Source organism: Bactrocera neohumeralis, chromosome 6 (genome assembly GCF_024586455.1).
Source record: "Bactrocera neohumeralis isolate Rockhampton chromosome 6, APGP_CSIRO_Bneo_wtdbg2-racon-allhic-juicebox.fasta_v2, whole genome shotgun sequence".
Taxonomy (NCBI): domain Eukaryota; kingdom Metazoa; phylum Arthropoda; class Insecta; order Diptera; family Tephritidae; genus Bactrocera; species Bactrocera neohumeralis.
In genome coordinates this window covers 13157888-13180575 of record NC_065923.1, presented here as the reverse complement: position 1 = coordinate 13180575, position 22688 = coordinate 13157888, and the positions used below count along the sequence as shown (strand labels likewise).

The 22688-nt window shown below is 35.3% G+C and overlaps 1 protein-coding gene across 1 annotated transcript in view; it reads left to right on the top strand.

The window, feature by feature from the left end:
- The window catches only part of LOC126762469 (putative uncharacterized protein DDB_G0282129), a 149057-nt gene that overhangs the window by 36437 nt on the left and 89932 nt on the right, over positions 1–22688 (top strand). The window contains exon 2 of the mRNA XM_050479240.1: positions 1180–1203. The gene's annotated coding sequence lies outside the window, so the exon portion shown is untranslated. The remainder of the gene's footprint in view (positions 1–1179; positions 1204–22688) is intronic.

The window sequence follows — 22688 nt, the reverse complement described above, 5'->3', positions numbered from 1 at the left end:
TATCGGAAACAAAAAGTTCAAAGAGATTCATATTTTTTCATAATATATCTTCTAGTTCAACTAAAAAAATTCCAAAAAAAGTGTAAAATTTTACAAATTTTTTAAGATTGAAAAAAGTGGTTTTTGACTAAAAAAATTTTACTTTATCTTGTTTAAAAATATGACTTGACTTTTCTTAGTTTTTTTAGTTGAAATAGAAGATAATTTAATGCCAAAGATAATAAACTCCACCCCAATTCCATACGACGTTTAGTTTTTTTTCTATCCTGCCCGACAATTAAGAAAAATCGTAAAAATGAAAAACCGAGAAATCGCGTGTCAAAGTTTTCGCTTTCTCCCCAAGCGCTAATATATCTGCCAGACGCTCGGTCACTATTTCCCTTCTAGCTTCGAAAATATTCCGAATTCTCACCTATAACTTTGGGAACGTATTCCTAGATTATTTTTAAAGATATTTAAGCAAAAAAAAAGATTTTTTGAGGCTTCTAAAGCAGGCTCCCCCCTTAAGCCAGATGGAAGTAGTGCTGCTGTGGCCGTTTGCGACTTTATTAACGAATATAAAATCTAGTAACTCACTAGAATGACTAGAATGTCCAATAAAGTGTGAGAAAATCAACCATTAAACCAATATTATCAATATCAAAGACGATTTGATTCAAAGTACTACATCAATTTTGGTACGCGTGTTCTTCCGGCTACTTTACCTTTTACATTACTCCGAAGCATATGAGAAGAGCCTTAAAAACTCAGAAGGGAGCAAAAGTAATGGTCGATGTCACGGCGCATCAGGGAGAACATTAGTGTGAGCTCTTATAAGTAAACGCTGTTGGAGATGAATTTCAATACAAAGAGTTTACTGATTCTTCTCAAGATATTTGCTTAAAGTATTTCTTGCATTTTTCTGATAAAATGTTCGTATGGTAAAACAAATTTTCAGGTCTAATATTGAATTTAGCAAACTTAGTGATTTTTAAAATTTGTATGCGACATCTAAGCTCATTTATTTATGGAAGTATAAATTTATTAGTTTAAGACTTTGGTTAAAGTTTAATAAAAAAAAAATCTCATTATACATCGCAAAACTATTAACACCCTCTTACATACATATAAATATAATATATACATATGCTAAATATATATATATATACTTCAGTTAATAAAAACAAATTTCTTTTTCAGATTTTAAACTCTTGACTCTTTTTGGTAAGTTAAAATAACAGTTTAAGCAAAAACTAAATTGTAATGATAGTATTTTACAAAAAATTGGAAAATATCAAAACTCTCCGTTATTAGGTAAAAGGTGTAAATACCTTATACCTAAATTTGTATAACCACTTATTTAATTCTCTCTATTTAATTTGATCAGTCTGTTGAGTTTACACCAGCTGTTTGTTCGATTTACCACGCTCTCATGTCTGACGAATCGAAGACTGCAACTATATGTATTACAAAAATCTACAGTTATTTTTTAAGCCCCACTCTTTAATGTTAAAAGAATAATATGAATTCTGGTATTTCAACACCAATCAAAACTTCTGTGAATTAAGCATAAGAGTGGGAAAAAATGCTCAATTTCTATGTTAAAACGGCTAAGGGGCAAGTCAAACTGGTTTAGTGGTAAACGAGGATTAGAGGAAATATTTCATACTCTCTGTGCTCTCAAGCTATTTTATTTAAGCGTTTTAGAAAACAGTATCAGTCATATTTGTATCGAAAATAGTATCAGCCTTCAAAAAAAATAATTCTCTTTATTCAAATATATTCTGATTTGAGAGACCTTATAACCCTCGGCTTAAGAGTAACAAAGTCCCAATATAAGATGACGAACACTATGAGTATTCTGTGAGTTCGCAGTCGCCGGCGTTTCGGCAAACTTTTATAGAACTTTGACAGTTAGTGAAAACACAAGGAACGAATTAAAGTAGGGCTCGAGCTCGAGCAGAACGCTTAGTTCTTACACTGCGGCTCAGAGAATATCAACGCATCACTTGCAACAAACACAGCAGTTTTTAAAAATAATATGCAAAATTTTAACTAGACTGATTTGACTTGAGTCTGCTGACTCGTGGTGCTTCACTTGAAACTAACGGACCTGAAATCTATCATACTTCTAGCTGACATTGGCTGGAATTCACTTAGCTATAGTGAACCGATTTGCTTTTCTGTTTCGCTTGTCATTGCTTTGTTGTTAGTTCAGTGGAAATATAGTTTTGAGTAGAAGTATTTTTGGTCATTTCGAGAACTACATATATGTGTGTAGGTATGTTGTTAACATTTTTATTTGGTTATTGGCATGTGGCCCCGGAGTTAAATTTTTTGTTCATCTTCAGATTCAGCAGATGTGCTAGTAATCTTCGGAAAAACTAAATATCCACTGTTCGAATGTCTCGGGAGTCAGTAGATGCTGAATTAGGAAATTTAAGAATTTTGTTGCACATATGTATGTACGTGAGTCACACAAATAGGACCATAAGCCGAACTACCGCGTTCCTCACATAACTAAAAGTTCCAAATTACAGCCAACAGCTGATATCCCCACTTTGACTAGTCCATGCCAATTTTGGCGAATACAGTTGTATTTGTAACGTCACTGATTTGCATTTGGCGCTGTGGGCGTGGCAGGAAAATGCCTTTTAATTCGCTTGCGTGTGGAAAATTTAAAACGTCTTGTTGTTGTAAATGACGAAATCAACGCAACAATGAAATAGCTAGCTTCATGCATATACATATTTGTATGTATGTATATGTATACCTCTCCGTAGGCCTATTTGCCACACATAAGTATACATTGTTGCTGTACACACATACATATTTACTCACAAATTACATGCATTGTGGTTTGTTGCTGCAATTGCTGTTGACTACCGCCTGTCGGTGTTGCCTCTTTATGGATGTGTATGTGTGTTAAAATTATTCTCATCTCATTAGTTGCCACATTGTTCGGTTGAGTGTGTTGCAAGTTGCTGTTAGTTTGTTTACAACTTTGCCTGATTACATTAATGGGCAGTTTGTTAGTGCTGCACAATTTGTTTCATCGATAATAAGTTGCATTGTTGTTGTTGCTATTGTTATTATTCTCCTTGTGGTAGTTGTTGTTCGCCGTTGATTGTTGCTTGCTCGTCACATCCAGGCGGCAGCCACACTGCCGTTTCTCTACTCCGGCTGCCACTCACTTGTTGTTGTTGTTGTTGTTATTGGTGTTGTTGTGGTCGGCTGTTGCTGTTGCTGCCGCTTTGCTTATTTTTATTGGTTATTGTCTGGCGGTTTTGTTTACTTTTGCGGGACGGTGCACCGGCGCATCGGCGGGCTTTTCGCGCATTGTTCGCTCCACTTTGGCACTTTAAGTAAATACTTAAGCGAATTAATGGGCGAACTTAAAAATTCCAGTTGCAAAAGAGTTGAAAGGCGTTGCGGGCAAAACTTTAGCAGTCGCGCCACATAGCAGCTGTTTGTGAGTGTGTATGTGTGTGTCTGCATACACATGCATGAAGGCGAAAATGTGTCTGTGGAAAGTCAGCGAAAATGAAAGCCACAGTGTAAGCCTGAAACAATCTGCAAATTGCTGCAATTTCGTGTGCCTGCCTATGTGTGTGTGTACGTGTATGTGTGTGTAAGCGGAAGAGGTGGAAATGGCGCAAAGTTTTAATGATCAAATATCGAAATTGCTTACGACTCACAAACTGCTTGTCGCTGTCGCTTTGGTTGGCTGTTGAGCGCCGCTTGTCGCCTGATTCTCAGCTGATTTCTTATTATTGTTCGGCCGCATTTCGGCTGTGACCGCTTTTGGCTGTCGTCTAAAGACCGCAGTGCACACTTTCGAAAGTTCTTTTGTCACATTTTATTCCATTGTAATTAAGTGAGTCATTACAAACAGAAGTGTGTTGTGGAGAGAATAAATAGAGCGATAAACTAGTGCTTATGGCAGGGTATAAAAGTAATGCCACAAGTGAATGAGTCGTAAAAAGAATCGAGAATGCCTCTCGTACTGAAGTAAAATTAAGTTCTTATTTGGATTGTTATATATATATATATATATTGATGCCAAATCTTATCCTAGAAAATAGTCCTTCTCTTTAATAGTTTGAAAAACAGTTTTCTCTCCGCCGCTTTCCAAAGATTTTAGAATCCATATTTGAGATTGTACTCGACAACATTCAAACTAGAATCACTATACTTGTATTTCTCGTTTACTTCTTTGAGAACCTAAAAAAACTGTTACTCTTTTATTGTCAATCTCACTCCTCTCTTCGATGATAACTATGTATATCGAGGTCGGACCTTTGTAAACAAAACTGTTCCACTGTTTAAGGAATAAAGTTCTTAAGTATTTTTGACCTATTTCTCACTCTAATGTCTCTGAGTTAGAATTTTCACTGCCATTTTCAAAAATATGGGTTGATTTCACAGCCTGAGTATTCGGGAAATTTTAACATATATCTTTAAATATTATGACTCGTATTTTTGAAAACTTTACTAATTGCATACATAGCTTGGAAGAACATGTCTTAGTGAAATTATAGATCTGGTTGACCTTCTAAAATGGGTAAAAACTTTTATGACCAATCAACACAAATTTGCTACTTCTTTGAATCGCTGATCTCTAGTTCAAACGATAAACCATCATAAAAAAGTACCGATCAATTTGTTTAACTTGCTCTTTTTAGCATTTTCGTTCATATTTAAGAATATGCATAATATTTTTTATTTATTATAATGTAATCTCTAAAAGTTAACTACTGATATTGCCAACTTTCCTTTGTGAGTGGACTGGCTAGGAGTTTGTATATATAATACAATTTTACTTTAAGTTAAAGTTTAGGTTTAAATTTATGTTTAATTTCAAGTTTAATTTAAATTTAAGTTTAAGTTTAGGTTTAGGTTTAAGTTTAAGTTTAAGTCTAAGTCTAAGTTTAAGTTTAAATTTAAGTTTAAGTTTAAATTTAAGTTTAAATTTAAGTTGAAGTTAAGTTTAAGTTCTAGCTTAAGTTTAAGTTTAATTTAAATTTAAGTTTAAGTTTAGGTTTAGGTTTAAGTTTAAGTTTAAGTTTAAGTTTAAGTTTAAGTTTATTTAAGTTTAAGTTTAAGTTTAAGTTTAAGTTTAAGATTAAGTTTAAGTTTAAGTTTAAGTTTAAGTTTAAGTTTAAGTATAAGTTTAAATTTAATATCCTTAGTTCAAGTTTAAACTTAAACATAACTCAAATTTTAAATTAAACTTTAGTTTAATTCCTCTTTTATTTTGATTTCACTAAATTCTTAATTCTTTCTACGCTGAAACACTTTAAGTGCTATCTCCCATTCGCTTTCAAATTGAGCACTCTCTGACCCGCTGCATTAACTTTTGTCTTGCGCCAGTGCATATGTTAAGCTATTCATGGCACTACAATGTTTATGTTTTAAATTAAACGATAAACATTTCTATGGTTTCACAACGCATCGATTTAACGTAAATTACAATTGCCAAGAAATTACGAGAGCTGCAAAGAACTTGGGGAAAATTCAAGGAAAGAAACGCAATGCAGCCATAAGCACATGTGAGTGTCGGCGTGGAAGTCAATGCTGATGACTAAGCTAAGAAGCCGCCAAGACAGACAGCAGCTGGCAGGGAACATATGGATATAGATATTTATGTGGCAGCTAAGGCGGGAATGGCAAGACAGGACAGCTTAACTGAAAATATATACTTCTCCATACTTGTACATATGTACATACATATATATTCATGTACTTATACATACATATGTACTTATATAGTACGGTCACACATTTACAAATGCAAAATATATCTATAAGCCATATTTCTCTTATTTATTCCACCCTCAGCTTGTCCTTTTTACCCAGTCTGTGCACTGCATTATTGCCGTTGTTGTTGTTTACGCTTTTTGCTGGAATATTGCATTTCCCCTGCCTCCCCTTATAGGAATACCATTACGCCGGCAACAGGATAAGAAATAGTTTAGTGTTGCATGCCAATGTCAGACCGCCTTAGCATGCCATCGACGAAAAATTTTAGTGGCAAGCAGCCGAGCAGGAAGCATGCAACAAGGCATATGGTGGCCGCAGCAAATGGAACACTACATGCCTTAACTTTATTTATATGCACCCACACATGTACATATGTATGTGTGTGTATGTGTCGCGCTTGCATTGAAAAATAACGTGTAATAACTTGATACCACGACGAGGATGACGACGACAACGATGGCGCTGGTGATGATGACGATGACTTCCAACTGTTTTATGTGCGCAGTAAAAATATGAACAACTAGCCGCCATCAGCTGTCGAACTACAGCAGTAGCAACAGCAACCAGCCAACTAACCACTAGTATTTGCAGAAATACCAGAGAGGATGAGTTACGGCCGTGGCATACAGCCTTATGTGTGTTTATATGTATATGTATGTGCGCAAAGTGTTAAATATTCCAGCTTTTCGATAAATAGCTACTTGCGGCAGCTGCAGCATAAATGCAGGCGCTTTAACGTCCACTTACTTCGCATCGGTATTAGGGTTTATTGTGCTATTTAGGGCAGCAATTTGCGATATTAGTTAGGAGAATGCAAGTTTTATAGCATTGGACTATAATGCTCAAAGCAAATGGAACTCAAGAAATTTTTCCAACTCGTCTTCGAATTGGAAAAAATTAAATATTTTATTTAAAAGTGAAATGTTCGGAGACTCTTCCAAAGAGATGAGAAAAAAATCAATATAACTAATAACTCTTCGCGCCGATGTTGCCTGTATATACTCCTATTGTCAATTACGGCAGACTCCTACTACGCAAGTCCAGGGTTCTAAGCCGCTTTCGATCAATATTCAAGTTTATTTCTATAGTAACCGCTTGTTGGCAGATAATAGTTTGTTCGAGCGTATTTCTCAAACAAAGATCACTTTAAATTCTTTACGTGTTTTGAGTTGGCTTTCGAAACTTTTAGATCTAATTGACGTTAAAAACAATTTGTGATCTCCAAAAGCATATCACGCGGAGACAATCATTGTTGTGGCTTACTTATGACTTTGATCTTTGTTTGTGGATACCTCTCTCTCTATAATATTGTTAAAGATCACCCATACATGACTTCACTGAAATATATTGCGTAATAAATTCAATTGACGGTTTCTGGTGGTAAATTTAACATTTATCAACTATTGTAATACAGAAAGATCCCAACTGACACTTATCCAAGAAAAGATAACTCTTTTGACACGGTTGATTTGATTTATCTATTGAATTCGAAGTTCAATAAAACTTGCCTTTGATTCGCATTGTAGAGCGCCAAATTTAATAAACAATTGATGTGAGTCAAATAGTCGGACAAAAAGGCAAATAGAAGTAGAGTACTTTAATGCCAATATGTACTTCCGACCAAACCTGACCCGGACTGACAAAAAAAACCTACAATCTACGTATTTTAAAATCTCTTTTATCACCTTCAAAATAGTCGTCTCACCCTAAATATTCATGCCAATTCTTAATCCATTTTTCTATACACACTGCCTCGGCAGGGATGATTCTCAGTGTCTTCAGCGAATTGTAATTTTTTCAGTTTTGGCTCTATTTCAAAACGACTTTCGCCCGATGTTTGGAGAGTCTGAAAGTCATACATAAACCAATGTCTCATACTAATAATGATGCGTACGATGAATGTAAAGCTCCTGCTATATTGCTAAGCAACTGTTTTGCTTCTGCTATTCTGATACGAGTCTAGCATAAAAACTATTCCTAACCACAATGTGTTCAATCGCCGCATAAGAGATGTTGAGATCCTCTGTTAGTTCTCGAAGGCCAGCGCGGTGACTTTCAAGCACTGCTTCTTTAATTCTTTCGTTGTAATCCTCATTGCTCCTCATTGAATGTATTTCTGTTTATGTTAAAGTAGAACTTCCAAAAATTTCTGCAATATTCACAAAGATTCCATAGTTGTGATTACATTTGAAACATAAAATTTCAAGCAAACTTATTCTTACCATTATAAATATAGCAAGACAAACTATTCGCCATGTAAACAAACAGTCGCTAAACACAATTGAAATATGGAGATCAAACATAAAAATTTGTTGTAGCAATCCACCCATCCAAATTTGATCATTAGGATCTTATACTGAACGCGAAAATATAGCTGATTTTTTGCATAACGAGCAGGAAAGTGTCTTATCGAAGACGGCAGAAAAGATCTCGCTAGGATTAACCGAACAAATTTAATTAAAGTGTGTTTCACTGAAATGGGTAAAAAATTAGCTATTTTTTGAATTAGTGATTCCCTTAGTTAATCAAGTGTTTTCATTAAATTGAGGTATCTGTACAAATACTATAGTTTAATATCTGGAAAATACAACAGTACTCTACTGACTCCTCAATATACTCACAAAGCGTCGCGAAAAGCTTGCAAAAATATACTGTTACGTTTAACTATAATTTTCGAAATTTTTTTAACATTTTGCTTCAATACCTTCAAGTATTATAATAATTTTAATTAGGCGCATAGGTGCTAAAAAGCTAACACCTTCGCAATGCTCATCCGCAAACATTTTCTAAAATCTCGTGCCAGTAAATTGTACAGTAATTATTGTATAAAGGGCGCCTATATCCTATTCCCCTGTTGCGATTGTCTTGTTTTGCTATTTTTCGTTTACTGTAATTAGACAAGATTTTTCAAATGACTCACTAAACATTTTCTTGGCAATTTTTCAATTGCAACAACACTGTGCATCCGTGTGTATTTGTAGGTAGATGAGGTGGTCTCATGCACACGATTGCATTGTTGTCTTCCTGCTGAATGAATTCGCCAGCAGAACAGCGGCACGTCAGCTGCGCCGCTACAATGCAACAACAATTTGGGAAATGCAAAATTTATGAAATTAATTTTTGAAATTCTCTGAAATTAAATCGACTTTGCATTGCTTTGTATGTAAAAATTTCCAATTAATGTGTGTTTCGCGTTGTTATCATGCAGCGATTCATCAAAGCGCGATGACAGATGCGTTGCAGAAAGTGTTGAAATGCCTTTGAAATGCACGAGTGTGTCTACGGAATTATTTCGAGTGATGTTGAATGCATGCGAAGAGTTGTGTGCGTTGTTGGAGTGTAGAACGTGTTGCAAGAAAAATTTTACAAGCGCTTTGTAAGTGGGAAAACATCTGAGAAGGAAAAATATTTTTATTCCAAATTATCTATTATTAAAACAAAAAAATATTTTATAAATAACAAAAATTTGGAAATTAAAATAATTTTTAATGAATATAGATGAATAAAAACAAATTAATTTATTAATTAAAAAATTAAAAATTTATTATTATTAATTATTTTCTAAAAGTAAATATATATTTTTTTCTAAAAATTAATTAAAATTTGATAAGTTAATTAATTAATTTAATAACTAAGAAGATAATTTGGAAAAAAAATTAATAATTGTTTAAAAATTAATTAATTGAAAATTCAATTCAACTAAAAATTTATTATTATTAATGATTTCCTAAAAGTAATTAATTTTTGGTTGTTATGAAAATTAATTAAAATTTAATAATAATTTTTAACAATTCTTAATTTTTTTATAAAATTGTCTTAGTTTAGTAATTAAAAAAATTAATAATTGTTAAAAAATTAATTAATTAAAATAATCATTTTTGTAATTAGTTTCAATAATTCAAATTTTTGTTATTTATAATTTTTTATAATTATAGATAATTAGTAGATAATTAAAAAAATATAGTTAAATATGAAAATTAATTAAAATGTATTAAATTAGTTACTTAATTTTCATAGCGTATAAGATAATTTTATAAAAAAAATTAATAATTGTTTAAAAATGAATTAATTAAAATTTTATTAAATAATTATTTTTTTAATTAATTATAAGAATTAAATAATTGCTATAGAGTTAATTATTTTAGCTCTTAATTTTATTAATTAAAAAATATTTATTTTTAGTAAATTTTTATTTATTCTTTTCAATTATTAAATAAATTTGGAGTTAATGAAAAAAATTAAAATTAAATTAAATATTTTAATCTGAAAACTTTTTACAAAATTTTTGTATATAAATTTTTTTATAAACATTTTTTTATCAAAAAAAAATATTTTTAATTATATAACATTTCAAAACACTTTTTTTAATTTTTAAATTCCTTACAAATAATTTTCCAACCATTTTAAGCGATTTCACAGAGTTACCTTCAATTAAACATATCGATAAGGTCAATTAAGTGCTGCCAGCGCATTGAAAATTGAAGCACGAAATTACACATAATCAATAACGGTATACACAAGTATTCAATATTAATACATATAATGCAGTGAAATATGGCACCATAACGGTTATTATTATGCATCCCGGCGATTGGAAGTGATATGCACACGGACGAGCAGTGGCAATCAACATTAAAAGCGACATAATTGACAACTCGCATCGGCATACTTCCGTGCGACATAAAGCACTCTGATACTTTTAAAATACGCAAATACATACATACATATATACATACAAGTATATGCACATTTGTAACTGATGCATAGGTGTTAAGGGTACAAAAAAACAAAAACAAAAAAAAAAACATTATGTGACTGAGATTTTAAGTGCGCGCCTTCCAAAGCTCGTTGACACACGGTCACCCATACATTTATTTGCATATATTTAAATATCATATAGTGGCAACGCTGTGAGAAAAAGTTGATAAAAAATTTGTGCTGAAAAATAATATATTTTAATGGAATTAGTTTTAGAAGCAGGTTGTATGTTTTATTATACCTTGTATTAGAGTTAGCTCTTCACCAAGTTAGGGACATCATTTATTACAGGGATTGACCTAGGCCATCGTAAATACTACGGAATTATTAATATTTAATAATATTAAGTAGTAAAAGAAAAACTTCACTCTTAGTAGAATTAATTTAAATAACGGTATCATTTGTCTGGATTTTCCTAGATGGTCCCATGAATCTGAAAAATTACACGCAGGGCTTTCAACGTTTGTATGTGTGTTTGATATGAAATTTAATATGCCAATACAACAGGTTGTTGTGCATTAAATAAACGGAAACGGACACAAAGTGTAATGTCAGCAGTCGTTGAGCTTGTCAGTGCTCTGTTACCCGCTAACTGTGAAAGTTTAAAATGTTAACTTGAATGTTTCGGATATCTTAAAATCATATGTACTGTTATTGTTTGAGAGTCTCTATTAGAGGATTTTGTATAAATAAGTATGCATAGATTATCAGATATACCGATATAACCGTTATTAAAGGATTGAAACTGATCCCTCCAATGTATTAATTCACTATTTACTCTTTCTATTTTCAACAAACTGGAATGAGCTGTCAAATCAGTTTAGCTTTCGGTTAATACAGAATTTAGTAAGCACGTTTTTCAGGTACAATTATGCAGAAACTCAAAGCAATTATATCAACCTGATGGATTATGTACGTCGATAAAAACTAAATTGAAAGTTCCGAAAGGAGTTAAGGATATGGCTTTTAACCAAAATAAAAATTGTTTGGACAAAATAAAAGTTTATTGCTGTCGTTAGTTTATTTTTTTGCCATCTTTCGGGAAGGAGACTGACTCCATGCTTATAAAATGTTTGAACCTTGCAGACAAAAAAACTGAATCAAGTGGTTTTTGATATCTTTAATTGAGTTGAACGTTTTCCATCCTTAAAAATTTTGCTGGGACCGAAACAATTAATACCCTGAAGGTGTAAGGTCTGGAGAATATGCTGGGTGTGGCAACACATGCCATTCAAGCTACAAAAGCTTTTGGTTAGGCATCAAACTTGTATTATTCTGGTGAAACACTACACCCTTTCTATTTCTGAATTCGGATCTCTTCTGTTCATCACTCAATTCGTCTAGCAGCTGATCAGTGAACACTTCAGAATTAATCGTGGCATTGTCGGACAAAACCTCAAAATCAACGATCCCTTCGAAATTCCACCAAAAAACAACGTAACTTGTTTTGTTGACTATCGGCCTTCGAAGTGGTCTGAGAGCTGATTCATCCTTTTTAGTCCAACGCAGAATAACTCTTGTCTAGACGTACTACTTCGGACTGAGTAGGCTATTGAGAAGTACAGCCCTCTCCCAACGAATAAAGACCAATCTCTATAAGTCACTCATTATTCCTGCTATATGGTGCAGAGGCATAGATGATGACAACATCTGTCGGCGTTACGAGTTTTCGAAAGGTTTTCTGGAAAATTTATTATCCTTTGCGCATTGGCAACGATGAATGCTGCAGTCGAAGGAACGTTAAGCTGAACGAGTTATACGGCGACATTGACATAGTTCAGCGATTCAAGAGACAGCGGCTGCGTGGGCTAGGTCAGGTCGAACGGACGAAAACAATACTCGCCGGGGGAAGCAGAGAAAAACGAAGACCTCCACTGCCTTAGAAAGACCAGATGGAGTAAGACCTTGCTTCGCTTGGAATCTCCAATTGGCGCCATCTAGCGAAGAGAAGAAACAACGGGTGTGCTGTTGTTAACTCGGCTATAACCGCGTTAGCAGTGTCTACGTCAATAAAGAAGAAGAAGAGGAATTAAGGTCGCATTTTTTATTCAGAATTTGAAACACCGTTATTTGTGTGTAGGGTTGTAACCAAAGGTCGTGTCGTTCAAAACTAAATTTATAAAGTGTTGGCGTACTTAAAATACCAAACTAACTGATGTCTTACTTAAAGTATTTCAAATACTTCACACTTCACATAATATTTTCAAAACACCCTCAACTTTGTAGTCAAAACAAAAACACAGTTGAAGCATCCATATCAGCACTCTTTAACTGCCATTCCCATTCACTCGCAAATACTTATTGTTCATTGACTTTCAGCTTTTAATTCTTCGGCTGTTTCCGGCAAACAAAACTCGTCCACTCATCGCGGGCGCGGTGGCCGGCGACTGCCTCAGTCGGACTGTCCGAGTCTAGAACTTTGTCCTGCGGCAGTGTGTCACTGCAACATCCTGCCTGCCACGCCACACACGTGTCTATGTCAGCGGGCATGGTTGCTGTCGTCAAGAAGTGCATAGCTCCACATACACTTATGGGTGTGCGTATGTGTGAGGGTACTTGCCTTGACTTCAATAAACCCATCTCGGACGATCGGCATTTTCCTGCCTCCCAAGTTATGCTTGTGTCGTGCTTGTGGTTGCCACGCCACATACGCTCGCCACGCGCATTACACTTAAAGCTATGTAAATAGTGGTAAGTGTGTTGTTTCTGCTATTGTCGTTGTTGTTGCTGTGAAGTTCATTACTCCGACATGTTTTGTGCGAGCAACTATCGCTGACACATCCTCCTGTTGCTTTTCAACGAAATTTTCCAAGATAAAGTCGGCGCACGTTTTTGCTGTCAGACCGCTTTGCCTATCAGTTATAATGCGGCAGGCGCTTGGCTGTGTGTTTGCGCATGTATGTGTGTGTGGCCGGTTGCATGTTGCACAATGCTGCCAAGTGATTGCTGCAGACGATTATCAATAACAAAGTGTAAGCAATGACTTGAAACACAACGGAGATTGGTTGCTAAAGTGACAACAGCAACAACAACAACAACAACCACTTGGTAGTTACAATAAACAGCGCAGAAACTAACGGTGGCAAGTGCTACATATAAAGTGATACCCTCTGCTTGAGGACTACTAGTAGTTGTTGTTGTTGTTGCAATTGCTACAACATCATTTGGCCATTGACATTGCTGTCGCTGTCGCAAATTTATGCTGCCGAAGGACTACACGAGCCGGTGATAGCGACACGCACGTACGAACGCACTGCGCTGCGACTGCGATGCCGGAGATTGCCGCATTTGCTGGCTTTGATAAGAGCTTCTGGCAGAATTTAAAATATTTATTGAAAAGCTAAAAAATTTGGGTTATTATTTAAGGCTAGATAAGATAAAAGAAATCGAGTGTCAGTAGTCTGTGACCTTCTTATTACTTTTACAGCGCATTCTAAAGTTTTCAGTAAAAATATCATAATCAAAAAGTTTTCGGATCAAATTCAGTTATCGGATTAACAAGCTGACTTTGTGTATTTCTTTCTTTTCTACTCATTCTCTGACAGCTATATCAGTGGGATCTAGTACTAGCTATTGACCTATCTGGAATCTGAAGCTTCGTTACATCTTTATTTTCGAAAATAAGACCTTGTGTACTCTTCCTCCATCATGACCTTTTTTATTCCTAGATACTGAAGATTGATTTGGACTGCACTCACGGTCTTACAGCGATTTCGTCTTCTTGGAAACGGACACATTCCACCAACATGATTTGCCGCGTCGATACAATTTTCGCAGTACATGCAGAAAGGAGATTTAAGGAGATGCTTGAATTTATACAAATAGCTTCTGAAGCAGCCGTGGTCAAATAAAAATTGCGTAAGTTGGTAGTTCACATCACCATGATACCGAGAAACCACCACCTTACCTTCATTAAGGTACTCCATCTTTCCTGCCATTGCCAGAGCCACTTTTCATCAACTTTTGCCAGTTCTTGTGTATATTGGCTGTATGTTTTGTTAGCTCTCATGTCTTGGGCTAATGAGCAACGCTCTTCTGCTATGTCTATGGGGAGTCTTCTCGATATAACATTGATTGGATCATCAGATATTTTTCTGAATGCCCAGCAGGTTCCTAATGACGCTAGTCTTTCTACCGAATACAAACTACTGACACTTTTCAGCAGCTTTCTCACTAGTTGTCTGGGGTTCCGCGTATTTGGCATTATTCTAGCAATTGCCGACACAGAGCTCGCCGCTTTGATGTGTGTGGCTATTAGGTGCCGCTTGAATGAAAGTCTTTCATATTTCAATTGTTTCAACTCTCGTGTGACTACTCATTAATACCACTTCTCGAGCTGTATTTTAATATTGTTAATGCTTTCATTACACTTGTTCCTCGCCTAGTCAAGGGTTTTCGCTACAACTACGACCGTAATGCCGTCTGCATGTACTATTGTCTTTACCACATTCGTCATCGCAACTCTCAAAATACCATTGTACATTACGTTCCAGCGTATAGATACGAGAACTGACCCTTGCAGAACACCGCCTGTGTGTCAGTCCATCTGTATATATGCGGACTAGTTTTTGAGATATTGATCTAAAATGTGCCATGTCATAGATCCCTTTTTCTCTAAAAAGCTGCTCATTTGTCGGATCCGCTAATATCGAACCACTAAAGCAAATAGCTACCATACAGACTATACGATCAAAATCAAGTTCTTGTATGTAAACTTTTTATATGTATGTGAAGCTTCGGTGGAAGAAGTTAACACTGTTTCTTGCTTTTGATTGGATCTGAGCTACCTCAGAGATCTTGCTTCAAATTTTATTAGATGATGTTACGTAGATTCCGTTTCGACAGGCGTAAGCTAAATCTCACCACCCGAGGTAATGGTTAATTTTTGTTTCAAAGATTTCATTTGTTGTCTTCAGAAGCAGAGATCTAAGAGTTTCCAGCAATGTTTAGATTATAAATGTTGTTTTTTTTCAGCAGGTGGCTGAGAACTCCGAAATTCCTAATTCATCTTCAGTAAGACCATCAGAATATTTTTGTGAAAGGATTCATCTTTTCTTTTAGAATACATTTCTTAAGCAGGCATGCTGAAATTATTGCTAGAGAAGCCATACATAAAACTCAATTCTTTGGATTCAACAACAGAAGTTAGAATAAGCTAACAATCATCGTTAAAGAACCAACACACTAAAGTGCCTTCGGAGCTAACCTCTCTGCAGTTGTTCTCTCGAGAGCACTGAAACAGCACCCTCGCTGAGTAGCAATGAGAAATTTTGGATTCAAGCAAATCATATATACAATTATGCATATATATATTCATATACATATAATATTATAAAACCCAAAAATATTGAATGAAGATTTGAATGGAAAATTTTACTAATTTTAATTGCTTGATGCAACTCTTTGGAAAACTTTTTATTGCTCAAACGGTGCAAACGATAAACAATTACGCTGATATGAGAGAAATTTTATTTATACAATTATATTATTATCGAAACATTTAGAAAATACTTAGACTCAACATTAGGCAGTTTTAGCCACTAGCCACAGCACATGCCACGCACATTGACCTTCTCGCCACAGGGCCGTTAGTTCATGTTTACGTAGCACCACAGCAAGTAGCGGCTGTCGTAGATAAATACATTAACTCAATTAATTGCGAAGTAAACCGAAAAATCAATACGAAAATCCCATAAAAATTAGCACAAATTGACGCCATTTACCGCTACGCATGCAACAGCAACGCCGGGTGCTGACACAGCCGATCGATGTGAGGGAGCCAATGGCGTGAATGCTTTGTAGCTTGTGGCCAAGCGTCAGCATAGTCAAAGATTCGACCGAGGGCCATAGAAGGAATCTCAGAATTACCGAAAAATATTTCAAGAATGTGAAAGGGCGTGTGTGTGTGCGTGGAAATTGATCGGCGTGTGTACAGTAATAGAAACTTATATCGCTATATATGTCTGTGTGTGTGTTTGTATATGACTAAAATCGGGAAACTTTTGGCGCTCCGCTGCCACTGAATCAGCATTTTTTAAGAATATCTACATGCGAGAGTACACTCATATGTGTGAGTTGTCTGAGGGGCGCCTGGGTCTGCATTTAATTGCTCTTTGTTGGCAATTATTTAATTTTATTTTGTTGCTCGCTTTTTGCCGCCAATCTTGATGTTGTTCAATGTATTTGTTGTTGTTCTCTTAGGTTTGTATTCATGCAAAATTCATTACCAGACTTTGTAGTGTTGTCGATACATAAAGGGTGATCCACTTCGATTTTTATACTTTTTTAAAGAAAAAAAAACACAGAAACCTCAAATTTAATGGGGAGTGTTTTTTATAAGAACATTCTTTGGCATTTATTTCTTTAAGATAATATTGGCCGCGGCTACGTCTCAGATGGTCCATCCGTTGAGTCCAATTATCGATGACTCGGTCGAGCATTTCGACTGGTAACTGGCGAATGACACGCGTAATGTTTCGCTCCAAGTCCTGAATCGAAGAAAGATTGTCCGCATATACTTAGACTTTACATATTGCCACGATCTTGGTGGCCAATCAACCGGCCCAAAACGTGAAATTATCTGCTTACCAAAGTGTTCTTTCAGTAAATGCATTGATTGTTGCGATGTGTGTGAAGTGGCCTCGTCTTGTTGAAACCAAATAGACCGATGATCCCACCGTCCAACAAACCACACCTATCCGTAGTTTTTTCTGGATCAAATGTTAGTTCTTGAATCTCTTCAAGTTAATCTTCGTCCCGAAAGGGGTAATTTTGTTGTTTCGACGAGAGAGTGGCCTGATATTTTGTGTTGGTTCCCAAAATGTTTCGGTTTCCTGTTGAATAACTCTAAACCTCCTGCGATTGTTGTGAGAAAACATTCCTTTGACATTTCTAGATTGAATGCAGTGAACGTCTTCTAAAAATTTCATTTTTTGGAAAGCTAAATAATGCAAAATTGACTTTATTGGATCAATTATAGATATTTATTTTGGGACATATTTTGCAAGTATTCACAGCCAAAGGGTGGATTTTAGCTATACATAAGTGTAGTCTGTTGCATTTTTTTGTTTTCTTGTTCCATTCCGAAGATTTTATAGTTGTGCAGCCTCTCTGCCTATCTGATTGGCGCGCAGATTTTCGAGAATCTACAGCATCCAACAAAAATTGCTGGCTACAGACGCGTCACATGCTTGGAATAACTCTGAATTTCACTTGTCAAAATTTTAGGCCTAGCGCTGCATGCAGCAAACGACTTTCAAATACTTTCCTCATTGAAATATTTTTCCTTCGTCTCTCGAGCGGCCGCTCTACGCTGTCGTGCGTGTTTGGCCGTTTTTTGCGAGTATTTTGAAAAAGATGAATCGCTTTCGGCTCGCCAAACAGCGGTAATTGATGGCGTCGTTTTAGCAACAACAACAAAAGACAAACAACTACAGGCATAAGTACAAGTACTCACCTGTCCGTCTGTCCGCCCGTCTGCTCGCCTGCTGTGCCTAAAATACTTTTCTTCGCTAAATTTTAAAGAAAATAGTTGTTGTTTTAGTCGCAGCAAGGTGAAATATTGTCTGTGTGTACTCGCACTTGCTCCGTCATGTCGTGCGTTGTTTCAAAATAAAAATTAGCAATTATTTAGTTTTAAAAATAAACCCATTGCTTGCGCTGCTCAATTGCCTGTGAATGCGCGTTTTATGTGTTTGAATTTAATTAACTTGTGAAATTGCTAAATTTGCTAAATAAAATTTAAGTTCTCTAAAATACTATCTTGTGAAAATATTTATATACGAAATTTCAATGTTTTTGTGAAATATTCTAGTTTAGCAAATGGGAAAATTAAATTAAATTGTGTGGCAATCACATTTGTATTTATAGTTATTTATTGAGCACGTTTAGACCATCTTTTTATTTTTATAACAGTACATTTTTAATCACAGAATTATTTATAGATTTATTTATGTGTGAAAATCAACTGAACTTCAGCCAATAATTTATATACTATAACATTACAAAACTTGTATATCCTAACCTTAATTTATAGCCTACAATTTTAATTACCCTAATGACCGTTTGATAAAATGAAATAAAGCATTCTAAGTTTATTTCAAAACACCTTGCCCTTTTCGGGATAGATTCAACAAGCGAATCAGTTCGGCAACATATTGATGAAACCTTTGAATATAAAAAAGATCATTACTACAATTATAGCTTTGTTCAAGAATGCTCGCATAAATAAGTTCGGAGAATGCGAAATTCAAAAATCGGGTTTAGAAAGAGATTTTTTTGAAAGAACATAAAATAGAGTATTGATATGACCTAGAAGTCACCAGATTTTTTAAATATAACAAATCCCGTTCCAAATTTTTTAGTCAAATTGGAATTTGAATTCTGTCAAGGGAGGTACATTCTGCCTTTATTTATAAAAGCAACCTTATGCAGGTATCTTCGCATGGTGTCAACTCAGTTTTCGATGACCTAAGTGAAACTTGAGAAGAAGAGATAGTAATTTTCAATCAATTTCTTCAATTATCTAGCGCAATTATCAAACTTGGTGTCCAAAAAAAATATTCCTGTCATGAAATAACTTGCCATTGAAACCAAAAATTGTTCTAGGCTTTGATCATCAGCCACAAAAGCCCTTTGACCAAGCCTTTAGAGAGCTTTCGAGGCATATTTTGTTTGCATCATAAGACAAAATAATGGTTTTTCATTTTTTAAATATGGCATTATATATGTATATATGGCATATATGGCTTTAAATATATACAGTTATTAGTTTCTTTGTTTATATTGGTTTCTGTAATCTGATTAAATTAATTAGTGTAGGAGACTAGCCTTTCATTAAAGTCTTGAAGCGTGTAGCGACTCAGGTTTAATGTCTTCAATTGTACTCAAAACGGCTTCCACGAAGTGGTCATTTGAGTTTGCTGAAAAGCCCGAAGTCACACGAAGCTTAATGAAGCGAAAACTGTGGTTGCGGCATGATATTGGTTGAAAATTTGGCGAAAAACGCACGAAGAATCAGTGCAGTATGCGACCGTGCATTATCGTGGTGCAAGAACCAAGAGTTGTCGGCCCATAATTCTGACCTCTTTTTCGAATAGTTTCGCTCAAACGACGCACAACACTCAAATATCATTCTTTGTTGACAGTTTGGCCTGTTGGAAGGAATTAGTAGTGCATCACATTTCAAGAATCGAAGAAAATTGTCAGCATAAACTTGATTTTTGACCTGCTTTGACGTGTTTTTTCCGGCTTCGGCTCACCTTTGCCACGATATTCAGCCGAATGACCACCTGTTTCCGGATCGTAAGCAAGATCCAAGACTCATCTCCAGAAATAACGACAAACTGGTAGTCGAAAAGTATTGTTTCACGGACGTTAACGCGACGCTGGTTTTCGAAAAATTTTAGTGATTTTGAAACCAATAGTGCTTTCTTTTTTTTTATATTCTATGAACCTTATGAACGTGAGTTAATGACTGCTAATCGATGGGACATAGTTTCCACCTTTCGGAAAAAATAAGGAAATAAGGAAAAGTAATTTCTAAAAGTGGTCGTCTCTTGGCAGATGTCTACAAAAGCCCTCAATTCGTTCGAATCTCACCTGTTGTAGAAGAATTCTTAAGAAACTCAATGTCATCGTTTGGAATATATGTACTTCTTGAAATTTCTTGAATCCTACTGGAACATTAATATATAAAAATAAGATTTGAGAGAAAAATATATTTTTTTGAGTGTTTTATAACTTAAACAAGTACCGTTATATGTAAACATTGTTTAGTTTTTGTCGAATTTCACTAAATATCACAATTTAATATGATCTGGAGGAAAACAATGATCTTTTCATGTAACTTATTTTGATGCCTCAAGTAACTTAACTCTTTCTGAGTTAAGTGAGTTTTAACTATAAATGGGAAGCTTATTTTTTACAATCTACAATACCTAAATTTATAAGCCCACAAAAGAATTCCATCAAATAATGTATTTGCTAAATTCGACGCTTTCGATAAAACATTGAATATTTTGGCTACATAAATTGTATATCTGATATTTAGCAACTTGAAATTCAATTTCGTCATTCTCGCTGTCAAGTTAGTTGAACCCCCAAACTCAACTATTGGCAATTTGCATTCAAACTTCCCGGCGGCTGACTAGCGATGGCTCCGAAATCTAGGTCAATTACGCGAATTTACAGTGTCTGCTTTCGGCTGTCCATCCGTTTGACACCAGCACCACCAACAACAACACATGCAGATAATTTTCAACACTGCTGCCAGTGGCATTGAAAGTTGCGCCCACTCATTCATAAGCGCTCGAACGCCAATGTAGAGCATGCAGCGATGACGGCAGCAGTGTCGCCCCACAGATCAACCGCAGCCCCTTCCACCAGGAATGGCGCTGTTCGAAGTGTTTTTGCTGCCACCAGCCGCTAATGTGCCGCATCCCGTGGCGCGTAGCACAGCAGGCAAATTCATTACATCATCAAAGCTTGTGTATGTGTGTGTATGAATGACTTATAAGTGTATGTGTGTGTGTGTAAGTGTGTGCTTGTTTGGGTGCATTTATATGACTTGTCATAATTTTTCGCCAATTTTCATGGCAGCGGTCCCTCTTAAAATATTTCGCGCATGCATGTTTTTGCAATACTAAGTGTGATGGCATACATGTTTGTATGTATGTATGTGTACGTGTGTACATATTTCTGCTGGTTTATTTCGTTTTCCCATCATATTTCATCGAATTCGCACTGTGCTAATGAGCGTCGAGCAACAGCCAATTTATTAACAATCAATCAGCATTTCTACTCGAGCTCTTCGGCGAAGGCACTCACACACCTGAACATACCATACATATTTTACGAGGGAAATACATTTTTGTGTTGAAAATAACTTATTTTTGGGTTATGCGCAATGTTTTGAAAATATTTTGCATATTTGTGGCATAAGAAATTATATAAAGTTTTTAGTGACAGCATTTGAGCTTACCAATTAGTTACCGCTCATCCAATTAGAAACGTGTTGGGTGCTTGCTAGTGATGACACTGCTGGTTGGTATAATGAAATACGCGTGCCTAAAAGTATGCTATAGTAAAATTAATAATGCCGTATTTGTTATTGAGTTTTACTAAGTATACTCCGCTCCAATAGTTTTTTGATAACTTCGAATTAAATTTAATATTCACATACCACTTTTTGCGTTTTTGTTTATAAATAAAAAAATAAATTATAAAAATATTAAATTATATATAAATAATGAGAAGAGGAAAGACGTAATCGATAATTAATACAACAATTTTCAGCCTTCTATTTAACCTGCATTCATCTAAAAATCATAATATCAGATCACCTCCTGCATACTTTTTTATTTCAAAGAACTTAATCCTCCCCTTTACCCGCTTCTTGAGATTAGAACTGGAATGGTAAAAAAATTGTAAAATGGTGCTCAAAAGTTTAGAAAGCAGCTGTGGACCAACTTCAATGTCATCTCAAATATATTTTTAAAATCTTTATATAAATTATTATTTTATATTATATCGGGTGATTTTTTTGAGGTTAGGATTTTCATGCATTAGTATTTGACAGATCACGTGGGATTTCAGACATGGTGTCAAAGAGAAAGATGCTCAGAATGCTTTGACATTTCATCATGAATAGACTTACTAACGAGCAACGCTTGCAAATCATTGAATTTTATTACCAAAATTAGTGTTCGGTTCGAAATGTGTTTCGCGCTTTACGTCCGATTTATGGTCTACATAATCGACCAAGTGAGCAAACAATTAATGCGATTGTGACCAAGTTTCGCACTCAGTTTACTTTATTGGACATTAAACCAACCACACGAATGCGTACAGTGCGTACAGAAGAGAATATTGCGTCTGTTTCTGAGAGTGTGGCTGAAGACCGTGAAATGTCGATTCGTCGCCGTTCGCAGCAATTGGGTTTGTGTTATTCGACCACATGGAAGATTTTACGCAAAGATCTTGGTGTAAAACCGTATAAAATACAGCTCGTGCAAGAACTGAAGCCGAACGATCTGCCACAACGTCGAATTTTCAGTGAATGGGCCCTAGAAAAGTTGGCAGAAAATCCGCTTTTTTATCGACAAATTTTGTTTGGCAACGTAAATAAGCAAAATTGCCGCATTTGGGGTGAAGAGCAACCAGAAGCCGTTCAAGAACTGCCCATGCAT